Genomic DNA, 23,367 nt, shown 5'->3' on the forward strand with positions numbered 1-23,367 from the left:
AGTGAAGTAAGCCAGAAAGAAAAACACCAATACAGTATACTAACGCATACATATGGAATTTAGAAAGATGGTGACAATAACCCTGTATATAAGACAGCAAAAGAGACACTGATGTATGGAACAGTCTTTTGGACTCTGTGGGAGAGGGAGAGGGTGGGATGATTTGGGAGAATGGCATTGAAATATGTATAATATATGAAACGAGTCGCCAGTCCAGGTTCCATGCACGATACTGGATGCTTGGGGCTGGTGCACTGGGACGACCCAGAGGGATGGTATGGGGAGGGAGGAGGGTTCAGGATGGGGAACACATGTATACCTGTGACAGATTCATTTTGATATATGGCAAAACCAATACAATATTGTAAAGTTAAATAAAATTAAAAAAAAAAAACCACAAACAAAGACGACTTCTGGGACTTCCCTGCTGGTCTAGTGGTTAAGAATCTGCCAGCCAATGCTGGGGACATGGGTTCTATCCCTGGTCTGGGGAGATTCCAGACTAAGCCCCTGGACCACAGCTACTGAGCCCACGTTTTAGAGCCCAAGAGCTGCAACTCTTGAGCCCTCGTGCCTGGAGCCCGGGCTCTAGAGAAGCCACTGCAATGAGAAGCCCTCGCGTGTCAACTAGAGAGCAGTCCCTGCTCGTCACAACTAGAGAAAGCCCGCACGCAGCACGGAAGATGCAGCATAGCCAACAGGAAATAAATACATAGAAAATTAATTTTTGAAAAAAGACTTGTGCACTGAAAGCAGGTTGTTCCATCAGTACACAGAGCCACGTGGCACTGGCGTCCTGACTGTGAATGTCCCTGTGTGAAAACTGTCAGTGGGGCCAGAAGCCCCGGCCAGGGTCTGGTGCTACCTGCTCTGGGGGCTGTAGCATGGAGGCCAGTCAGGTGGAAGCTGCCTAGAATCTTCTATACTCCCTCTGACGGGGGTGGCAGATAGATGCTAATGGGGTACCTTGCTGTCTTGCATGGCTTAGTGAATGATCTTTGGGGTGTGGAATCTTCTGAACTTGAGGCACCTGTTTCTCATCTTGGCAGGCTGCATCCCCTTGACATTGGGCTGGACTTCTCGGAGGGAGCGTGGCATTTTTACATTGAATAGACCATCCAGTCTTCTTTGCTGGCGGTTAGGAAGCTCTGTGGGTGGTAGAGAAGAGACAGAGCACATCTAGGAATCACGTGGGTACCCTGGTCCAAGTACACTGACCACTTGCCACCTCCTTCGCTTGGGAGGGTGGGCACATCCGGACAGACTTGATCTGAAGAGGGCACCCAGGGGGTTCGGGTTACACGGCTCAGGAACCGTAGGTCTGTGAAGAGTTATTCCAGGCTTCCGGGCCTTCCCCACTGGTTTCTAGAGTGTTCTACAGATTTGAGACCTGGCTTACTGTGAACATCCTGTTAGCTCACGCGTGCCTGCGTCTGTACTTGCTGATTATTTGTTTGTTTAGCTTATTTACAAGCAGAATGATACTTGTCTAGCGCCTGGTGTTCACTTGCCAGCAGTTCACTGTAGCTCTGTGAGTTCTGTCATGGAGTTTTGAGTCAATATTTTGAAATACTTGAGTGTAAGAGACTAATAACCAATTCCATGGCCCTGGAGAATTTGTGCAAACAGTTCACTGCCCCTGCTAGATGTAAGCGTGGGGAAGAACGCCTGGTCTTAATTATCGTCGATGTTTCCTATGTACCTTCCCCTTAGCAGCCAGCACATGCCGTGTGCATGGTAGGTGCTCTCTAGATGTTTATGACTGGACATGTGAAAGGTATGGATGTGCATTTTGCAAGAAGAGCTGGGCCTGGTGCGTGAGTCTATGGCTGGAGTGTTTGTATTTGATCCTCAGGCTGTGTCTGTCATGTCACTAGTGGTTCTGCTGCTTCTAGTCGGGCCCTACGAGATCTTTAATTTTTGCCTTCTATCGTTACATAATAATAGGCTCTGCACTGCTTTGTGATTTGTTTGTTTGTTTCTGATAATGGCAGTACAAATATGTCTCCTGAGTCTTACAACTTTGACTAACAGTGCCTGGGGCTGACAGGCAGAGACATAGCTGCTTAAGTAAGTAAGTAAGTGTTAGTTGCTCAGTCGTGCCTGACTCTTTGTGACCCCATGGACTGCAGCCCACCAGGCTCCTCTCTGTCCATGACATTTTCCAGGCAAGGATCCTGGAGTGGGTTGCTATTTCCTTCTCCAGGGGATCTTCCCAACCCGGGGATCTTCCCAACCCAGGGATCTTCCCAACCCAGGGTCTCCTGCACTGCAGGCAGATTCTTTACCGACTGAGCTGCAAGGGAAGCCCATAGCTGCTTAGTGTCACTTAAGTAAAGATTGATCCGGCCCAGGTGTCACCCAGACTTTGACAGAGTCTGCATATTTTATGTCAGCAGCACAACATACGTGGCAGCCTCAGCAGCGAGCTTTGTACCGGTAACTAGCAGAAGAGAACCCTGTTCTGGGCAAAGTCATGAGGCTAGGTACGTTTCACTTCCTGTAGCGCTAGAGCTGTTATCTGCCCCAGAGGCGGTATGTGGTCCCAGACTTGGGTGGGTCCCACAGCAGGCTGACTTGGCACTGATGTGAGTCAATATGGGAAGAGAGGAAGTGTCATGGGGAGAGAGGGGTGGGGAGACAGAACGAGAGGAAGGAAAGATACTGGGGTGGGGGCGTTGCCCGTGCATCTGCTTCCAGCTTTACCTGGAGTCCAGTGCCGGGTAACCTGGGTCAGCTCCCTGGGTGGCAGGGGCTGCTGGCCCACGTCCTCTACTTTCTCCTGGTGGATTAGGGGCGCCCCTCATCCTCTGGTTCCTAGGCAGTTGGCTTGATACCACATCTTCTGCTTGTCCTCAAGGCAGTGTTTCTGTTGTTAACTCTGAAGCACACACACCAAAGGACGCTCCTAAGATTATCACTGCCCCAGGGGTTCTTTGAGGGTGGTAGTCAATTTGTACCAATTTGTCCAAGAATGCACATGGGAGTGGAAGTCATGTGAGAATGGCCCTCTGTAGGAATAGCCAGTCTGTTTTTTTTTTTTTTTTTTTTGTATTTTAAGTAAGCTCTTACAGACTTTATTGCCTCTCTGAAGTCTATACAGACTTTATTACATAAGCACTTTATTAACAAGTTACTTTTGATACATCTCACAGTGATTACCAAACAGTCACTAGTAATAGTCCCATGGATGAGCCTTGTTGCTTCAGAAATCAGAGCAGGAAGGCAGAAGGCTCAGAGGCGAGCTAGCTGAGAGCAGCAGAGAACCCTGGCTGCAGGTTTTACCAGTGAGAAAGGCAGGGCAGTTACTGGGCGTCGTTGCCAATAGCAGTCTGTATGGTCAGGTATTTCTTGACTCTGGAGAGAACCAGGCATCCAGGCCCTCAGAACATACAGGCTTCTGGAAAGCTTTGGAATTCAGATAATTTTCTCTGCTTTAGGCAAATTTTTCCAATCCTTGAGCAATCAAGTGTAAGATGGGCTTCTGCTGTCTTTCCTTCTTCACAGCACTTTTGAAATGACAGAGTAACAAATAAATCTGTTCTACTTTTATTATTAGTTTTTTTAACCCAAGGGGATGTGTGGCTGACCTCTTGGGAGCTCACAGCTGACTTTTGCATGGCTTAGGGCTTCCAAATGCAGGAAAGTAGAAGGCGTATATCCTTCCTTCTCCTTTTGGAATCTCCAGTAACTTTTTTAATACCACTTTTCTTCTAATTATAAAAGTGATGCACATTCACTGTTAAAAAACTTAGAAAAGATAACCTATTAGAGAGATGTAAATAAAATTTGCTCATCATCCTGTTAATATTTTGATGCAATTCCCTTTTCCCGTACGTGGTATTTTACACCGCTGAATGAAGAACTTACTTCGTGGGGTTATGAAAACATAGCGGTTGCACACTGCCTCTCGGCTGTGACGCTGTCTAAAATTTCAGAACACTAACTTCAGCTCAGAATTAGTCTAAATGAGTTCTCACTGACATTTTACCTGTGTGTTGCTTCAATATCTCCCTTCACCAAAGCCTTCAACTCCTCAGACTACTTTTTCCTCGAGAAAATGCCCAGCACCAAAGGGAATAGAACCTCTACTGAGTCAGCCAAGCATGATCTGTGGAATATTTGGAATGTTCCCTCCCTCATAGATGAAACAGCATTAGTGCTCTTCTGGAACCCGGGCTCCCTGGGTGTCAATCTCAGCACCTGCTTAACCTCACCGAGCTTCAATTCCCAACTTTGTTTAAAATAGATAAAGCACTTAAAACAATTTCTAGCACCTGGAAAATACAGTGTTAGCTATTTCTATTGGTGCATTGTCCCTAATGCAGTATAGTAAGAACTGTGAGAGGATGGTGCTGATGTATGATGAGTAATGATGAGAAGAACAAAAGTACTGTGAGATAATTTCTCAGTTATTTGATGGGAGGATGCAGTTGTCTGTGCCTGATCTATGTTGAAACAAACAAACAGTGTACTGTATTTGGATTAGATCTGATTTTATTCATACTCTCCTTTTTGTAAATGCTCAGATGGTCACCAGTAAGGATCTTCTGAATTGTGTTCTTTCAGCTATGCTTCAGAACTTTTGAAAGTGTACTTTGCTTACTGGCAAAAGTATGTTCCAGAATCTTGAATACTAACTGTGTCAAGCTATAAACTCATTTAGTGGAAAAGAATATTAGAGACAAATTCCAGTGATGTACCACGTTATTTCTCGTAAGTATTAAACTTGCTATGTTAAGTCACTTTAGAGATAGAATTAAAAATCTACACGTGTAGATTGTTTAACTTTTTTGAGTTGACATTGATAATTTTAATTTTAACCTTTCCATGATCATCTTTGCGTGAAAGAACTCTGGACAGAAGTTCACTTGCTCCTTGGATGAAAAGCTATGACCAACCTAGACAACATATTAAAAAGCAGAGACATTACTTTGCCAACAAAGGTCCATCTAGTCAAAACTATGGTTTTTCCAGTAGTCATGTATGGATGTGAGAGTTGGACTATAAAGAAAGCTGAGCACTGAAGAATTGTTGCTTTTGAACTGTGGTGTTGGAGAACACTCTTGAGAGTCCCTTGGACAGCTAGGAGATCCAACTAGTCCATCCTAAAGAGAATCAGTTCTGAATATTCATTGGAAGGACTGATACTAAAGCTGAAACTCCAATACTTTGGCCACCTGATGAGAACTGACTCATTGGAAAAGAACCTGATGCTGGGAAGATTGAAGGTTGGAGGAGAAGGGGATGACAGGAGATGGTTGGATGGCATAGCTGACCTGATGGACGTGAGTTTGAGTAAACTCCAGGAGTCGGTGATGGACAGGAAGCCCTGGCATGCTGTAGTCCATGGGGTCACAAAGAGTTGGGGACAACTGAGTGACTGAACTGAACTGATCTATGGATGTGAAAGTTTGACTATAAAGAAAGCTGAGAGCCCAAGAATTGATGCTTTTGAACTGTGGTGTTGGAGAAGACTCTTGAGAGTCCCTTGGACTGCAAGGAGATCCAACCAGTCAATCCTAAAGGAAATCAGTCCTGAATATTCATTGGAAGAACTGATGCCTAAGCTGAAACTCTAGTACTTTGGCCACCTGGTGAGAATAACTGACTCAGTGGAAAAGACCCTGATGCTGGGAAGATTGAAGGTTGGAGGAGAAGGGGACGACAGGAGATGGTTGGATGGCACAGCTGACTTGCTGGACATGAGTTTGAGTAAGCTCCAGGAGTTGGTGATGGACAGGGAAGCCTGGCGTGCTGCAGTCCATGGGGTCGCAAAGAGTCGGACACGACTGAGCGACTGAACTGACCTGAAGCACCACGATCACACTACTTCCCTATCTGCAGGGTTTTAGCCCCACTGCTGTATTTCTTTTTTATTTGATGAGCTTGTGATTATTCCTTAATCTAAAACTGTGACAAATGCTAACGTGTGCTTTATCCTCACAAAGGTAAATTTAAAATAAAGCAGTAAGGTCAACATCAACCCTGATAATAAAACTACTGAATAAGTTATAAGATTTAGCATCACAGATGTCTTCGATGGTTGTGCTTGGAAAACATCTCCCTAATGAAGCAAAGTTAAATTACTTTGTTTTGAGTCACTTGTAATAATTTCTTTCCCTTCCTGCTTCTAAAAAAAGAATGGAACTTTTGACTTAGTAAAAGCTATGTGAAATTTTGTAAGGGCCAGGGAAAGAGTTTTTCTGTCCGAACAGAGTTTCTCTCAATAATTGTTGAAATACTGGCCAATAAAATGGCCTTTAGGAGACTTGAATCAAATAGAACAAAAGCCTTATTCTTCCCCACCTATGATTTTTAATATATGAATATTGTTCTCAGATAGTCAAGTTTTAATATGTTTAGCATTATTGGAAGCATTTCTTTATCACCAAATTAAATATGTGGACAGACCGTATCTAGAGATTGACCAAAACTAAGAACTAGCAGAGGATACTAATCCAGCATTTTCAGTTAGGGTGCTTTAGTTTCCTTTGATTTTTTTTTTTTTTTAATATACCTTTCAAAATTCTAAAAACATTTATCTGGAGCAAAATCAAGTAAGCTTTGAAGATCTTCAGATGGTAATCACCTTAGCCTGTGAAAAATTTGTCAGATTAGTATCATTTTTATCCAATTAATACCAGAAACAAAAATAGAAAACAAACAAAAACCCAAACCAAAAAATAAATGAACAAACAAACTTTAAACTTCTGTGTTTCTTTTCATGAAAGTCGCATCAATGTACACTCAGTTTGACAGCATTCTACTTTTATTTTCTTTCTCTGTGTTAATTCAGTAACTATTTTGATGAATTTTATTTACTTCCACTTTATTAGTGATGGGGTTCAATACTTATTATCTTTGCTTTTTCTACAGTTGAGGGCAATAGGGAATAAGGTACAGTTTCCTGATGTTTATGAGAACCACAGACAGACTTATTAAAACATCCTTTTAGGCCAATGAATGATCACAGCTTCTGAGAAGTAGGTGAATGGACTTACTTGAATATTATTTGCATTTTGCCTATTTTTCAAATGTGTTTGATTTGATTTGATGTATTGATTTGATACATTTGCATATTGCAAAATGATCACCACCTTAACTTAGCTCACAGCTCCATCGTGACACATAATTCTGTTTTGTGTTGAGAGCATTTAAGATGTGGTCTCTTAGCAACTTTCAAGTATGTGATAGAGTATTATTAGCTATCATTGCCATGCAGTAGATCCCAAACTTTAAATATAGTCTCTTTGGACTGTTTTTGTCTGTTTCATGTGTAATAGTCGATAATAAGTGCCGTTTGCCTCTCTTGGTTTGGCCTAATTAAAGGATAATATAAAGGGCTTAAAATACGTTTGGTGCTTGTTGGGCCAATTTTGTGGTGATTTCGAGTCTCTGACTTGCTTGCTGGGATTCGGTTTAGCTTATATCTTAATAACTTGCTTGGTTATCTCCACACCAGTTGCTGCTTCCCAGCTTGGTCATCTCAACTCCTTGCTGGGTTTCCAACTCTCTCCTCCAGCCAAGACTCTCCCCTTACCATGCCCACATCTGATGAAGTTACACATTCAAGCTCTTCCGTTCTTACTCTCTCCAGTCTGAAATGCCCTTTTAGCCTCCTGTCCATTCATGTTCATTAATCCCTTCTAGATCGTCGTCTAGATCATTGATTCAAAATTCATCTCATTCAAAATCCAGCCTCTTTTCTATGACCCTTGTTTTAACTTCAAATCCTCTTAATGGTGTTTAGTTTTAGCCATGTTATCATGAATTCGTTCACTTACCTTTTTATAATTAAAAAGCCCCCCAAATTATAAGCTTGTTGAAAGAAAGCTTATCAGCTGCCTTCACTTTGATGCATCAAAGGTGTCTAGTGTGACAGAGGGCCCTCAACAGCATAGTGGGGGAGCTGGTGATTTGCGGTGCTTGGAACTTTCTTTTTAGTGGTGGAGTCAGTAGGGCTTTCTTTCCAGCTCCCTTCACTTTTGCTTTGCTGTTTCTCATGCACAGCTCTATGATGGACAGTACATCATGAGTCTACTTACCTGAATTTGCCAGGGAATTCTTACCCGTATTTTCTGTGGATAACATTTTTCTCCTGAGCAATGACATAAAAAAGTATTTCTCAAACATTTAAAACCAAGGCCCCATTGGATCAACCTGAGAACCTAACATCCCCCCGAGAGACAATATTCTCATGTATCCTCTGAGAAAAGGAAGGGAGAATCCTTTTATTTTCTCCCAATTATAATTGATAACGACTCTCCTCTTACTTACTGATGTTGAAGGTTATTACTCTAAAATAATGGCGCTTTTTAGGCCAACCTGATTACATTCATAAATGTATATTTAGGGTATGGAAGGAAAAATTGTATTTGTGGAGAAAGTCTTGCTAAACAAAGAGGTCTTGGTTTTGAAGTTCATCATGGTTATTTTTAGTTATATTCATTTGTTAAGTTCACAGCAAACTGGGAAATTCTTAAAGAGATAAGAATACTAGGTCACCTTACCTGTCTCCTGAGAAACCTGTGTGCATATCAAGAAGGAACAGATAGAACTGGACATGGAACAACCGACTGGTTCAAAACTGGGAAAGGAGTACAACAAGGCTGTATATTGTCACCCTGCTTATTTAACTTATATGTACATTGTGTGAGATGCTGGGCTGGATGAATCAAAAGCTAGAATCAAGATTACCGGGAGAAATATCAATAACCTCAGATATGCAGATGATACCACTCTTAATGGCAGAAAGTGAAGAGGCACTAAAGAGCCTCTTGATGAAGGTGAAAGAGAAGAGTGAAAAAGCTTGCTTAAAACTCAACGTTCAGAAAACTCAGATCATGGCACCCGGTCCCATCACTTAATGGCAAATAAATGGGGACAAAATGGAAAGAGTGACAGACCTTATTTTCTTGGGCTCCAAAATCACTGCAGATCGTAACTGCAGCCGTGAAATTAAAAGACGCTGACTCCTTGGAAGAAAAGCTATGACAAACATAGTTCGCGTTTTAAAAAGTAGAAACGTCACTTCGCCGACAAAGTCCATGTAGTCAAAGCTATGGTTTTTCGTTAGTCATGTATGGATGTGAGAGTTGGACCATAGAAAGACTGAGCACTGAAGCATTGATGCTTTTGAACTGTGGTGCTGGAGAAGATGTGAGAGTCCCTTGGACAGCAAGGAGATCAAGCCAGTTAATCCTAAAGGAAATCAACCCTGATTATTCACTGGAAGGACTGATGCTGAAGCTCCAATACTTTGGCCACCTAATGTGAAGAGCTGACTCATTGGAAAAGACTCTGATGCTAGGAAAGTATTTCCAGTCAAAGTAAAATCCAAAATTATTTTTCATGACCCTCTGTCCCCCAAAAGTTTTCAAACTGAAATATATTTGTCATATAACATTGTGTGAGTTTAAAGTGTACGACATATTGATTTGATAGCTTTATGTATTACAACATGACTGACACTGTAGTGTTAGCCACTGTCTCTATCATACCACATAATTATCATTGTTTTTTTTGTGGAGGAAAAATTAAGATCTAGTCTCAGCAAGTTTGATGTTTATTACTTAGTATTATCTATAATTGCTGCACTGTGCATTAGATCACCAGGATTTATTTATCTACTAGTTGCAAGTTTGTATCCTGAAACAACATCCTTCCCCACCCCTGATAACTACCATTTTATTCTTTTTGAATTCGGCTTTTCTTAGATTCCGCATGTATGATAGCATACACTATTTGTCTGTCTGCGTATTGCATTTAACATAATGTCTTCAAGGCCACCCACATTGTTGCAGATGGGAGCATTTCCTTCTTTCTCATGGCTGACTAATATTACACACACACACACACACACACACACACAGTATTGTCTTAATCCATTCATCCATTGACTGGCACTTAGGTTGCTTCCATTTCCATATCTTTGCTGCTGTGAACAGTGTTACAGTAATCATGGGAGTGTGTATGTCTCTTTGCTATCTTGTTTTTATTTCCTTTGGGTGTATACTCCGAAGTGGAATTGCCTGATCGTTATGGTCGTTATGTTTTTAAGTTTTTTGCGAAACCTGCGTGTTGTTTTCCTTAGTGGCTGAAGCAGTTTACATTCCCACCAACAGCGTACAAGGGTTCCTCTTTCTCCACATTCTTGGCAGTGCTTGTTATCTCTTTTCTTCTTGATGATAGCCATTCTAACAGATGTGAGATGATAGTTCATTGTAGTTTTGACTTGCATTTCCCTAATGGTTAGTGATGTTGGTACCTATTTGTGTACCTGTTGGCCACTGGGACAATGTCTCTTTCGTTCCTTAGCTAGCTTTTAAATCAGATGTTTGGTTTTTATTATTGAGTTATATGAGTTCTTTATGTGTTTTGGGTATTAACTCCTTATCCCATATATGGTTTGCAGATATTTTCTCCCACTCTATTTTCATCCTTTTCATTTTGTTGAATGTTTCCTTTGCTCTGCAGAATTTTTTTATTTTTGATTTCCATTGACTCATACTCTTTTCTTATGATTCTACCGTTGGCAACTTTTAACTCCTAACATTTCTCTGCTGGTTGTGGAATCACAAATGCCATCCAAAATGAATGCACAATGCAACTTTTCCCAGACTGTGCCCATAAGTGCCCTTGAAAGGGTCATGCTGATTGGTGGAAACGGATAACTTTTAATTGCATGAAGAAACCTACCATTCAGTGTCTCCAACATTCATTTTCATTTTGGGGGTGAATGCAGTGGTTTAATAAGTGTACATTGAAAATACCTATCTTGCCTACAGAGGAGTACTCTTTACTTCAGGCAGAATGGTGTCTCAGCAGTAAAGAATCTGCCTGCAATGCAGGAGATGTGGGTTTGATCTCTGGGTTGGGAAGATCCCCTGGAAGAAGAAATGGCAACACACCCCAGTGTTCTGGCCGGGAAAACCCCATGGACAGAGGAGCCTGGCAGCCTACCGTCCATGGGGTCACAAAGAGTCAGACACAAGTGAAGGGACTGAGCAGGCACACACAGGATGTATCTCTACTTGTTGGGGAGAAAACTCCTAATACAAAGGGGTTGGGATCATCTTATTTTGGGATTGTTTAGTGACTGGCTGTTTCCAGCTGGTTTATTTTTCTAAGAATACATTCTTTCCTCTCCTGCTTTCCAACTCTTGACTTGTATGTGTCCATACAGAGAAACATCTGGTATTCTGAGAATTTTATTTTTGGTGGCAACTGAGTATTTTTATAACACTCTTGTTTGTATTCTAGCTCCCAAACATAATGGAGCACGATTAATAAAGAGCAATTTGCAAATGTATGTAACATACATGATTTTGTATGAGTATAATTGAATGTTCCATGAGGCTCTGTGAGCATAAACGAGACTTTCTGTCTGGAAGCACTCATGAGCTTCTGGCATCATGTCACCTTCACTTGTCATTGTGTACTTAGCACAAAGACTTACAGTAAACCTTGAATGAATGGTAAGATGTGTATAGTTCCTAAACATGACTTGTACGTGGCTTACCAACCTATTCATTTTTTACTTAGAAATAAATACATGAAATGTTCGCATTGCCAAAGTAAGTTCATAGTTGGATTTTTATACATTCAAGAAAATAAATAGGGGATGAAAATCAGTTTAGTGTTGGGGTGATTGAAACTATGACGATGGGTTAGATGGAGTAAATGAAATTAAAATACAAGAATAAGTCATACATCAAGAATTAATTTGAAGTATCACGTTATACATTCAAGGTGATGATGAAGCAATTGAATAGAAGTTTGAAATATGAAATGCTATGAGGATAGTAGATTGGAAAAAGTAAGTTGTTGTTAGAATATCCAATTGTTGTGGTCTTTGCCTCTCAAAATGCAAACAACAGCTGTACTACATTTATAGAGAATAGTCTTCACTATTTATAGCTTGAGAACCAATGTTATAAGCAAGAAACTATGTATTAAGATATTTATAGTGATTTTACTTGACAATTTTAGGTGCTTGGAAGTCTGATGTATCTAGTTTTAGAGTTAGACGTGTGCTGTGCAGAACCCTGTATGCAAAAAAAATTTTCTAAAAGAACAGTTGCAAGAAATTTTTCTGCTAAGAGGGGCCAGAGGTCACATTTTCCAGGGAAGAGTTTTTGCAAGCCACTTTGGTGGGTTTTGAGGAGTTTAGGTTGACATGAGGGGTCATCTGGACATAGTAGATGAAATCAGTTTCACGAAGACAAATTACAGTTGATTAGAACGGATGGTGACTGTGCTTTGGTTAAACCCCTCATTGTGCAATAAGGTATAATTGTAACTAGATGAAAATGCAGTGGCTTGTAGAGGCGGGTGTCTGTTATATAAAGAGTTTTCTATTTCTGTGTCAGGTTTCGGACAGAAGGCTGCTTCAATAGCAGGGCTTGGGGATAGTTTTTAGAGACTTTTCATGGTTGAAATGTCTCTCTGTGATTGTTTCCTGTAATAAGACCGGTGCCAAGACTTTAGAGTGCTCCTTTAAAGCTTTTTGAAAAACCGTGGGAGCCATTGTGGTAGCCAGTTTCATGACAGTTGTGAATGGGAAGGAACAAACCTCTATCAGGCTGTTAGATGCTCCATACATATCATGTCTTCAAATGTGAGAACCCCAGCACCGCTTTCACTAATTGTTTCATTTAGGCATAACTTGTCTCCTTAAATTAGATGACTAATTTCATGTATATTGAGATCCTGTCTTGGATTCCATGTTTCTATGTTGGTTGTTCTTACAGTGCTAGGCAAGAAGTAGGTGATCAATAAGACTGTGCTAATTCATTTGGAAAGGTTGGACCATAAGCAGGTGGCACTCATAGCTGCATGATTGATAGTCTTTAAAAGAGTGTGTACACAACTGGATTTCTATGGACCTTCTTCACAGTGGACCCATAGAGCAGTGGTTATAAGCACAGACTCTGGAGCCAGGCTATCTGAGTTCAAATCCCAGCTCTTTTCAAATATTGCTGTGTGACCCTGGACAAGTTCCCCGACCTCTGCATGCAACGTTTCCTCATGTCAGTGAGGATGACACGACCTACTTGGGGTGGACGTGAGGATTACAAGAGTCAACACTTGAAGAGTGTTTAGAACGGTGCCTGTTGGGACTTCCCTGCTGGTGCAGTGGATAAGAATCTGCCTGCCAGTGCGGGGACATGGGTTTGATCCCTAGTCTGGGAAGATTCCATGTGCCACAGAACAACTAAGCCCGTGCACCACGACTACTGAGCCAGCGAGCTGCAACCACTGAAGCCCGCCTACCTAGAGCCTGTGCGCCGCAGCAAGAGAAGCCATTGCCATGAGGAGCAAAGAGGAGCCCCTGATTTCTGCAACGAGAGAAAGCCGGCACAAAGCAGTGAAGACCCAGAGCAGTTAGAAGAAAAAAAAAAACAGCACCTGGCACTGAATCTGTATATCAGCTTGCTCTGCTTTCTGTTCACCCTCAACTTGTTAGCCAATAAGATTTAAAGTAATATTTACTTTTAAAAATTGTATTTATGATCTGAAACAGATGGAGGTCATTTCAGAGAAACCTGTGCACAGGGATTACAGTCACTATCAATGGCATCATCTTAAATATAAAAGACAATGGTTGACTGGTGTGATGAATAAATTTGCGTGTATTTAAGCAATTATATGGATGTGTGAACACCAAGTTGGCATAAATTAACTCACAGGTTAATGCATGGAAATAAACCATATTGATTTGGTGCAACCTCTTCCTGGGACTTGACAAGGAGTCGCAGTAAATGGGGGATTGCTCCCTTAAACGTAGCCCACGCCGTCTTTGGTGTAATAAACCATGCCCTTCCTTTTAGCTGTTATCACATCCAAATGGCCAAATCATTAAACCTCAGTTCCGTTGGTGTATTGAAGTAAGATAAATTTTGACCCAGAAATGGATACTTCTTGTATTTCAAACACTGAGTAAGTGCATATTGTTGTGTTTGTTTAAGAAAGGCACTTGTTCAAGAATATTCTGAAATTACAAGGGAGATTTTACTTAGTGTCTATGTGATTTGTTAGCCAGATACCCAGATTGGTGTGCAGGGAGAGAAATTCACATGAAACTTTGTCTAATCAGTTCTTTACCTGAGTGGTTCAGAGATGAAAGAAAGCAGAATGGCCATTCAATGAATTGGTAGAGTAGATTTATTATTGTTGTTTTGTTATGTTTAAATAAAAACAGATGGAAACCCAGGTTCTAGTTCTGGCTCGGCTGCTGACTGCCTGATCCTAGACAAGTAAAAATAGTCCCAGTTTGTGAATTGAGGAGGTTGTACCAGATTGAGGTGGTTAGACCTAAGGCCTCATCTGACTGTCATGTTCAGCGATTCTGAACATGACAGCGATTCTGAATTTAAAGAATTGTTTGAAAGTCCTTGTAAAGGGGCATGTACTGTAACCAGTTGAACTCGGGTCATAGAATCAGTAAAATTCTATTGTGAAAATGTCTTCAATGTAAGATCAGATCAGATCAGATAAGTTGCTCAGTCATGTCCGACTCTTTGCGACCCCATGAATTGCAGCACGCCAGGCCTCCCTGTCCATCACCAACTCCCGGAGTTCACTGAGACTCACGTCCATCGAGTCAATGATGCCATCCAGCCATTTCATCCTCTGTCGTCCCCTTCTCCTCCTGCCCCCAATCCCTCCCAGCATCAGAGTCTTTTCCAATGAGTCAACTCTTCGCATGAGGTGGCCAAAGTACTGGAGTTTCAGCTTTAGCATCATTCCTTCCAAAGAAATCCCAGGGCTGATCTCCTTCAGAATGGACTGGTTGGATCTCCTTGCAGTCCAAGGGACTCTCAAGAGTCTTCTCCAACACCACAGTTCAAAAGCATCAATTCTTGGGCGCTCAGCCTTCTTCACAGTCCAACTCTCACATCCATACATGACCACAGGAAAAACCATAGCCTTGACTAGATGGACCTTTGTTGGCAAAGTAATGTCTCTGCTTTTGAGTATGCTATCTAGGTTGGTCATAACTTGCCTTCCAAGGAGTAAGCGTCTTTTAATTTCATGGCTGCAGTCACCATCTGTAGTGATTTTGGAGCCCAGAACAATAAAGTCTGACACTGTTTCCCCATCTGTTTCCCATGAAGTGGTGGGACCGGATGCCATGATCTTCGTTTTCTGAATGTTGAGCTTTAAGCCAACTTTGTCACTCTCCACTTTCACTTTCATCAAGAGGCTTTTTAGTTCCTCTTCACTTTCTACCATAAGGGTGGTGTCATCTGCATATCTGAGGTTATTGATATTTCTCCCGGCAATCTTGATTCCAGCTTGTGTTTCTTCCAGTCCAGCATTTCTCATGATGTACTCTGCATATAAGTTAAACAAACAAGGTGATAATATACAGCCTTGACGAACTCCTTTTCCTATTTGGAACCAGTCTGTTGTTCCATGTCCAGTTCTAACTGTTGCTTCCTGACCTGCATACAAATTTCTCAAGAGGCATGTCAGGTGGTCTGGTATTCCCATCTCTTTCAGAATTTTCCACAGTTTATTGTGATCAAGGAAGATACAATGTTGAAAACCAGGCAAAATCAGGTAATTGCAATGAAAACTAAGAAAAGGTTTTCTGAACAAACCTAATACTGTGTTTTTCTTTCTTTGCTTTTGGCTGTCCTGGGTCTCTGTTGCTGCGAGGGCTCTCTCTTGCTGTGGAGCATGGGGTGTAGTTGCTCTATGGCATGTGGAACCTTCCCCAAGCAGGGATCAAACCTGTGTTTCCTGCATTAGCAGGAGGATACTGTACCACTGGAACCCCAGGAAAGCCCTTAATACTGTGTTTTGGTGGTGGTGGTGGTTTGGTCGCTCAGTTGTGTCTGACCCTTGCGACCCCGTGGACTGTAGCCCTCCAGGCTCCTCTGTCCACGGGGATTCTCCAGGCAAGGATACTGGAGTGGGTTGCCATTCCCTTCTCCCATTCTGTGTTTTAAATTATGGTATATGTTATACTTTAAAATGTAACACTGGGGGCATGTTTAGTAAGCTGCGTTTATTGAGCAGCTGTTCCAAACCCAAGGAAGGATGAAGTTTGTGAAGACCTTAGTGCTCCTCCCCTCAAAAAGCAGGGCAAGATGTTGTCTTTGAACCATAGGAGTTTATTATCTGTTCAGAGTTGCTGATATAATTATCTAGTTTCCAAAGAATTTTTGCAATTTCAGTTAAGTGATACCTCGCACAAAGGCTTAAACTTTTTTTTTTTCCCTTGCCTTTCCTTCTGGTTATTAAGAGAATAAATGATAAACAAGAAACCTCCGCTCTCCCTTTTATTCCCTACCTCGCACAAGGGCTTAAACTTTTTTTTTTTCCCTTGCCTTTCCTTCTGGTTATTAAGAGAATAAATGATAAACAAGAAACCTCCGCTCTCCCTTTTATTCCCTAAAGGCAATCGTTTTTAAAAGTTTGTATCCTTTGAGAAAGAGAGGGACTATGGATGTGTATTCAGGCACGTGTGTTTACATGTATTTGTGTGTGTGCTCAGTCACTGAGACGTGTCCGACTCTCTGCAGCCGTCCAGACTCCTCTGTCCATGGGATTTTCCAGGCAAAAATACTGGAGTGGGTTGCCATTCCCTTCTCCAGGGCATCTTCCCAACCCAGGGATCGAACCTGCATCTCTTGCAGCTCCTCCATTGACAAGTGGATTCTTTACTGTGCCACCTGGGAAGCCCTTTTGCCTAAATAAGATCATCTGTATGAATTGTTCTCTAAGTTGCTTTTTAACTTAACAGAATAATGCCTTCCTTTCTCTGTGAATGCATATGCAGCTACCTCAATCTGTTTAGCTGTTTCATTTTATGGAAGAATGATCATTTATTTATTCATTCTCCTATTGATGGATACACATGGATAACTTTCACTATAAACAGTACTTTAATGAGCATCATTTTTCTTTTAGAAGCCAAAGAATGAGTTTATTCGGGGTGTGTTAGGACTGCAGCCCAGGAGACACAGACCCAAGAAGCACTTGAGTTGTGTTCCACCAAAGTACAAAACGGGGCAAGTTTATTCCAGTGAACATCATTGTATATTTATCTTTACCGTTTTAATTATTTCCTTAGAACAAGTTTTTTGATGTAGAAACCTGAGTAAAAGGTTTTACTGAGCATTTACAACTTAAATACAAGCCATCAAACTGCTTGCAGAAAAGTTGTATATAAAATATTTTTTAAAGTTTAAAGTTTGTTCAAAAAGTTCATTTTTAATTTTTAAATTAAAATATATGTAAATAAGTTCAGAAAATTTTAAGCACAGGGAATATAGCCAATATTGTAAAATAACTGAATGAAGTAGGGTCTATACAAATTTTGAATCACTGTGCTTTATATTGGAAACTAATATATTATAAATCAACTATATTTCTCTATATATGTGTGTACATATATGTACACACACACATATATATGTAACTGAATCTCTTTGCTGTACACCTGAACTAACACAGCATTGTAAATCAACTGTTTCAATAAAAATTTTTTTAAAATTTTTCAACAGAAAAAGATTTGATGAATATGAGGCCCTGAATGTCTTACAGCTGATGACTAGATACATAAAACATGATCTGTCCCTACAATGGAATATTACTTGGCAATGAAAAGGAATGAAGAACTGATTGGTGCTACAACACTCACGAGCCTTTAAAACATTATGCTAGTGAAAGAATCCAGTCGTAGAGGACCACATAGTATATGATTCCATTTATATGAAGTGTCCAGACAGGCAAATTCATAGAGACAAAGTGTGCTTGGTGGTTGTCTAAGCCTGGTGGAGGGAGGGAGTTCAGAGGGAATGAGACTGCAAACAGGAGTAGAATATTCTTTGAGGGTGTTGAGAATGTTCTACAGTTAATTGAGGTGATGACTATGCAACTCTGTGACTATACCAAAACCCAGGGCTTTTCTGGGGGCTCAGACGGTAAAGAATCTGCCAGCCATGCGGGAGAACTGGGTTTGATCCCTGGGTCGGGAAGATGCCTTGGAAAAGGGAATGGCCACACGCTCCAGGTTTCTTGCCTGGAGAATTCCATGGGCAGGGGACCTGGTGGGCTACAGTCAACCGGGTAGCAAAGAGTCAGACACGACTGAGTGACTAACACTTTTCAAAGAATTGTATACTTTAAATTGGTGAATTGTATGGTATATGGATTATATCTCAATAAAGCTGTTATTTAAAAAATGAAGTGTATGGAGAATTGCATCAGAACAGACATGGAAAGTGGATGTTGGCAGCATGGAGCTCCTTAGGCATGAGTTAATAGAAGGCAATGGCACCCCACTACAGCAGTCTTGCCTGGGAAATCCCATGGACAGAGGAGCCTGGTGGGCTGCAGTCCATGGGGTCACTAAGAGTCGGACACGACTGAGTGACTTCACTTTTACTTTTCACTTTCATGCATTGGAGAAGGAAATGGCAACCCACTCCAGTGTTCTTGCCTGGAGAATTCCAGGGACGGGGGAGCCTGGTGGGCTGCCGTCTATGGGATCGCACAGAGTCGGACACGACTGATGCGACTTAGCAGCAGCAGCAGCAGCAGCAGCAGTAATAGTCCACATATTTAGTCATTCACAGCCAATAGTATTCTTTTAAGATATTTAAAATCAAGGAAAAAAAAAAAAAGTCCTTTAGTATTTAGAGGCTTTTCTAGGTGGATGGTTAAGGGATATTTCTAATCTTTATAAGTATTTTTAAAAATGTTTTATTTGGATTTGGTTAGGTATGGTTAAAGTATACTTGAGGATTATTAGAGGAATAAGGGTAAATTCCTAAGGTTGAGAGATAGTTATTGCTTTGTGGTTTTGCAGATGCTCAACTGTTGAATAAATAATGCTTTTGTTAAAATTCCATGGGGCACTCATCCGGAAAATAGGGTATAAGAAAGGAATGTGTGTTTGTGTGCATGTCTTGTACTATCTGTTGGTCCTAAAGAATGTAAGAAAGTAAGTTTGACCAGTGAAACTCACAATTACAGTGCTTTATTTGGTAGTCCATTAATGAATTATTTTGTTACATCACATGTATTTGAATAATTATATTTTAAATTTTCTGTTTCTCTAATCAGAAATAAAGTTTGCAGTCAGATTTGTTCAAATCCCTTCTGGTTTGTTAGAATTGAATCAGTTTGCTCATAGCTCCTCTCTTCCTTATACTTTAGGAAGCAGAGATTTGTAATTTTGTATTTACAGAGATCAACAGAAAAGATCATTTGCCCCACACTCTGAGACTCTGCCAGATGTAATTTACATTTGAACAAGGATTTACAAAAGAACAAGGATTAAGTTAAACAATTAGAGCAGTATGCTACAGACTATATCCTAGGAAAACTATTTGGGTCAATAGTTTTTGTTTTCAACAGGCTCTTGCATTGTGAGTGCCCAGTAAATTGGTTGTAATTAATAATGGTCTTAGTGCTATTCTTTGTTTAGGAAGAAGGGAGCTAACTAAAAGAAGTTTGTGACTGCATTTTGTATCATCCTGGTTAATCAGAGAATTTTATTAATCTGACAACCATAATTATGCTTACTTTTAAAGTCCACCAGTAGTGTATTTGTCATCTCTTAACTATGCTTAGGGCTTCCCTGGTGGCTCCATGGTAAAGAACCCAAATGCTGTAATAATACAAGAGATGCAGGTTCGATCTCTGGGTCAGGAAGATCCCCTGGAGAAGGAAATGGCCCACTCCAGTATTCTTGCCTAGGAAATTCCCATGGACTGAGGAGCCTGGTGGGCTACAGTCGTGGCGTGCGTACACACACACACACACACGCACAGATGTGTCTGTGGATGCATGTGTAATTTCTAAGGGTGAAAGTCCATATCTTTCATCAAAATATCAAAGATCTCCACAACTCCAGAAAATTAAGAACACTGGTGTCAGGTGTATTTTATGATTGTGCTTAGAAGCATGTTTTTCTTTTCCTGTCCTAACTGGTTTCTTATTCCAGCTTCACTAACAACAGAATACATTTAGAGAGCCAAGGTCTCTAGACTTTAGTTACATTGTTGTTTTTACCAAAGTGCTGAAATATAACAGCAGCTGCCTGTTATTTCTCTAATCACTCAGTAGCCAGAATTAAAATGTTGTGGCTGGCTTTCATTCATTGCAGAAAGGCCTTTGTGGTCACTATAATAAATATTAATCAGAACTTCCCCAAAAGCCACTGGTCACGTGCTTTGTCTCACTAGTAATTAACCTATCAGTGAGCTATGGCACACTCTGGTGACGTTTCCCTAAAAGATTTATATATAAGGCAAACCAGGGCATGATAAATTTTTCTATGCAAAGTGCCTTTTTGACCCAGAGGAGGCTAATGTAAATTTCTAATGAGCTATGATGTATCACGGTAGGTGAGTTTCAGCACTTCCTTTGAGATGGTATACACCCCCATCTCATCTGGTCCTGTTTTTCCTTAGGCCGTGTTGTATAGTGTACATTTGACTTGTGTATTCATAGTGAATGTAATATTCTAAAGCAAGAAGCTATTTGTCATTAGCTTTTGCTTTCACAGAGCTGGTAATCTCCTGCATAGCCCTTCTGTGCTGTGAAAGTGGACCTGTGATCCACTTTGTGTCAAGTTGGGGAACAAAAACATTTCCCTTCAGTGTTTAGGCAGTATAACTTATTTTGCTCTAAAAAACCCACAGTGCTGGAGAGAGTGAATTGATTCCTTCACTGTTTTCAGAAGTTGACAGGCATCTTTTTGTATTTCTTAGTCTGCAAAGAAAGCAGTGCTCTTTGTAAACAGGCGTTTGTGAATCCACAGTGTCCTTATCCAAAGCACCAGCACTAGTAATGTCATAAGAAAGAGCTTCACTGTTGGATGACAGTTTTAGGCCAGGACCCCTTAATAGCATCCTGTCGGGTGCTTTAGTCTGGTCATTCCAGAGTCTCTTCATCCAAGACCAGGGAGGAGCAGGTAACGCAGTTCTGCAATTCTTTACAATCCAGCATGATCAGAATAGGATCGAGGCATAAAAAAAGCATCCTCAGTATCCAGTGACATTTCCTATGCTGAGTTTTTAGTCTCTCCTTTTTTTTTCCCCTACTCAGTCATGTCCAACTCTTTGTGACCCCATGGACTGTCTATGGAATTCTCCAGGCCAAAATACTGGAGTGGGTAGCCTTTCCCTGCTTCAGGGGATTTTCCCAACCCAGGGATCGAACCCAGGTCTCCTGCATTGCAGACGGATGTTTTACTAGCTGAGCCACAAGGGAAACCCAGTCTCTCCTTGGGCGTCAATTTAAAAATTTTTTTGCAGCTTCCACCTTTTAAGCCTTTGTTGCTTTTGCTTCTGTGTATATGAGATATATATATATATCAAACATATATATAGTTTATTTTTTAAACTGTTTGAGAATAGGTTACATACATCTTAGCCCTTTAGCCCTGAATATTTCAGGGTGTATTTTCTAAGAATATAACCAAAATTAGAAAATTTAACAATCAAATTTTGACATTAAGGGGGAATGTGGAAATAAAATAGGGATCAAGCCCAGGGCTCGCGCATTGCAGGCAGATTCTTTAATAGCTGAGTTACCAGAGAGGCCTGGAAACAAAGTAGCTAGCCTTAATTATTTGTTAATAGCTGAGTTACCAGAGAAGCCTGGAAACAAAGTAGCTAGCCTTAATTATTTGTTATCACATTTTGCTAAGATAAATTTATTCTTTTACAGTCGAGCTCTCTAAAACAGAACTATGTAAATTACCTTTATTAAAAAGTTTTTAAAGCATTGCCTGTGTAGTAAAGGAGTACATCATTTATATATGTTGGGTTTTAACAGCAAAGAAAAATGTTGAAGTACCCAGTATCACTACCGAGTTTGTACTTGTGAAGTCCCTTGTAATGACTTTTCCTCACTCCATTCCTCTCCATGGCCCCAAAAGGAAACTACTCTCTGACTTTCATGTACTTCTTTCTCTTTATTTTCTTTATGACGTAACTAGACTTAATTTTCTGTTTGCCTGATAATCATGTAATTAAATATTTTTCTAAATGGACTGATATTCTTTGTACTTTCCTCCCCACTTCATTTGCTTAACTTTTGTGGGGAAGAGCTTTATTAAGGCATAATTTGCACGTGGTAAGACTTACCCACATAATGTACAGTTTTTGGTGAGTGTTGGTAAATGTATACCATTGTGCAGCCATCTCCACAGTCAGCTTTGTTTTGATTCATTTGTTTATGTTGACGCAAGTAGGTGTGGTTTCTTCACTTCTGCTGTTGTGTGGTATTCCATTGTACGAATATACTACAGTTTATCCTTTTGTTGTTGATGGACATTTGGGTCGTTGCCAGGTTTGGGCTTTTATTAACAATGCTGCTATGCACATTATCGCTGGATTGTGGGATATGTGCGTGCTTGTGTGTGTGTGTGTGTGTGTGTAACATTTTTTCCAAAGTGGTTATATCACCATCAGTAGTATAGGATAATGATACTACTTGTGCCAAGGATAGTACTTGATATTATGCAACTTTAAAATTTTTATCAATTTGGAGCATGTGAAATACTGTCTCAGTTGTGGTTTTAATTTGCATGTCCTTCATGACTAATGGCTTCCCTGGTGGCTCAGACGGTTAAGAATCTGCCTGCAATGCAGGAGACCCGGGTTCCTCCCCTTGCTTGAGAAGATCCCCTGGGGAAGGAAATGGCAACCCACTCCAGTATTCTTGCCTGGAAAAGCCCATGGAAAAAGCCTGGCAGGCTACAGTCCATGGGGTCGCAGAGAGTCAGACACAGTCCGTGGGGTCACAAAGAGTCAGACTGAGCAACTAACACTTTCGCTTTCGCTTTCTTTCATGACTGATGAACATCTTTTCAAGTATTTATTGGCTATTAATTTGCTTTTTTTTAAAGTGCTTGCTCACTGTTTTGCCCACTTTCCTTATTTTTTGCCTTTTTTCTAATCAAGTCCTAGAAGTTATTTCAGACTGTTCATATTACTCTTCTGTCATATACAAATATCTTTTCCCCAGCTTGTGGTTTCTCTTTTCACTTGGTTTTAATTGCTTTTGATCATCAGAAGCTCTAGTTTTAAAAATACTCAAATCTACTCTTTATCTTTATTTAAGATTAATATCTTGTGTGTCTTGTTTTAAAAGGTTCTTTACTGCCTGAGGGCTATAAAATATCCTTGAATTTTCTTCCATAAATTTTGAAATTTCACATTTAAATCCTTGAAATTGATTTTTAAAAATATGGTATGAGGTAAGGATTAATTATCCCTCTATATAGATAACCTGTTGCCCAGCACTGTTTATTGAATAGCCCAGCTTTTCCCACTTATCTGTTCTACTAATTCTGTCATATCAAGTTTCCAGATAACCAAGGATCATTTTCTG

At 40.6% G+C, this 23,367-nt stretch overlaps 1 protein-coding gene across 9 annotated transcripts in view; it reads left to right on the plus strand.

Annotated features, from left to right (window-relative positions):
* KIF13A (kinesin family member 13A) overlaps positions 1–23,367 on the plus strand; it is a 202,693-nt gene that overhangs the window by 20,580 nt on the left and 158,746 nt on the right. The window lies entirely within an intron of this gene.

The sequence above is a fragment of the Bos taurus genome, chromosome 23, assembly GCF_002263795.3.
Source record: "Bos taurus isolate L1 Dominette 01449 registration number 42190680 breed Hereford chromosome 23, ARS-UCD2.0, whole genome shotgun sequence".
Taxonomy (NCBI): Eukaryota; Metazoa; Chordata; class Mammalia; order Artiodactyla; family Bovidae; genus Bos; species Bos taurus.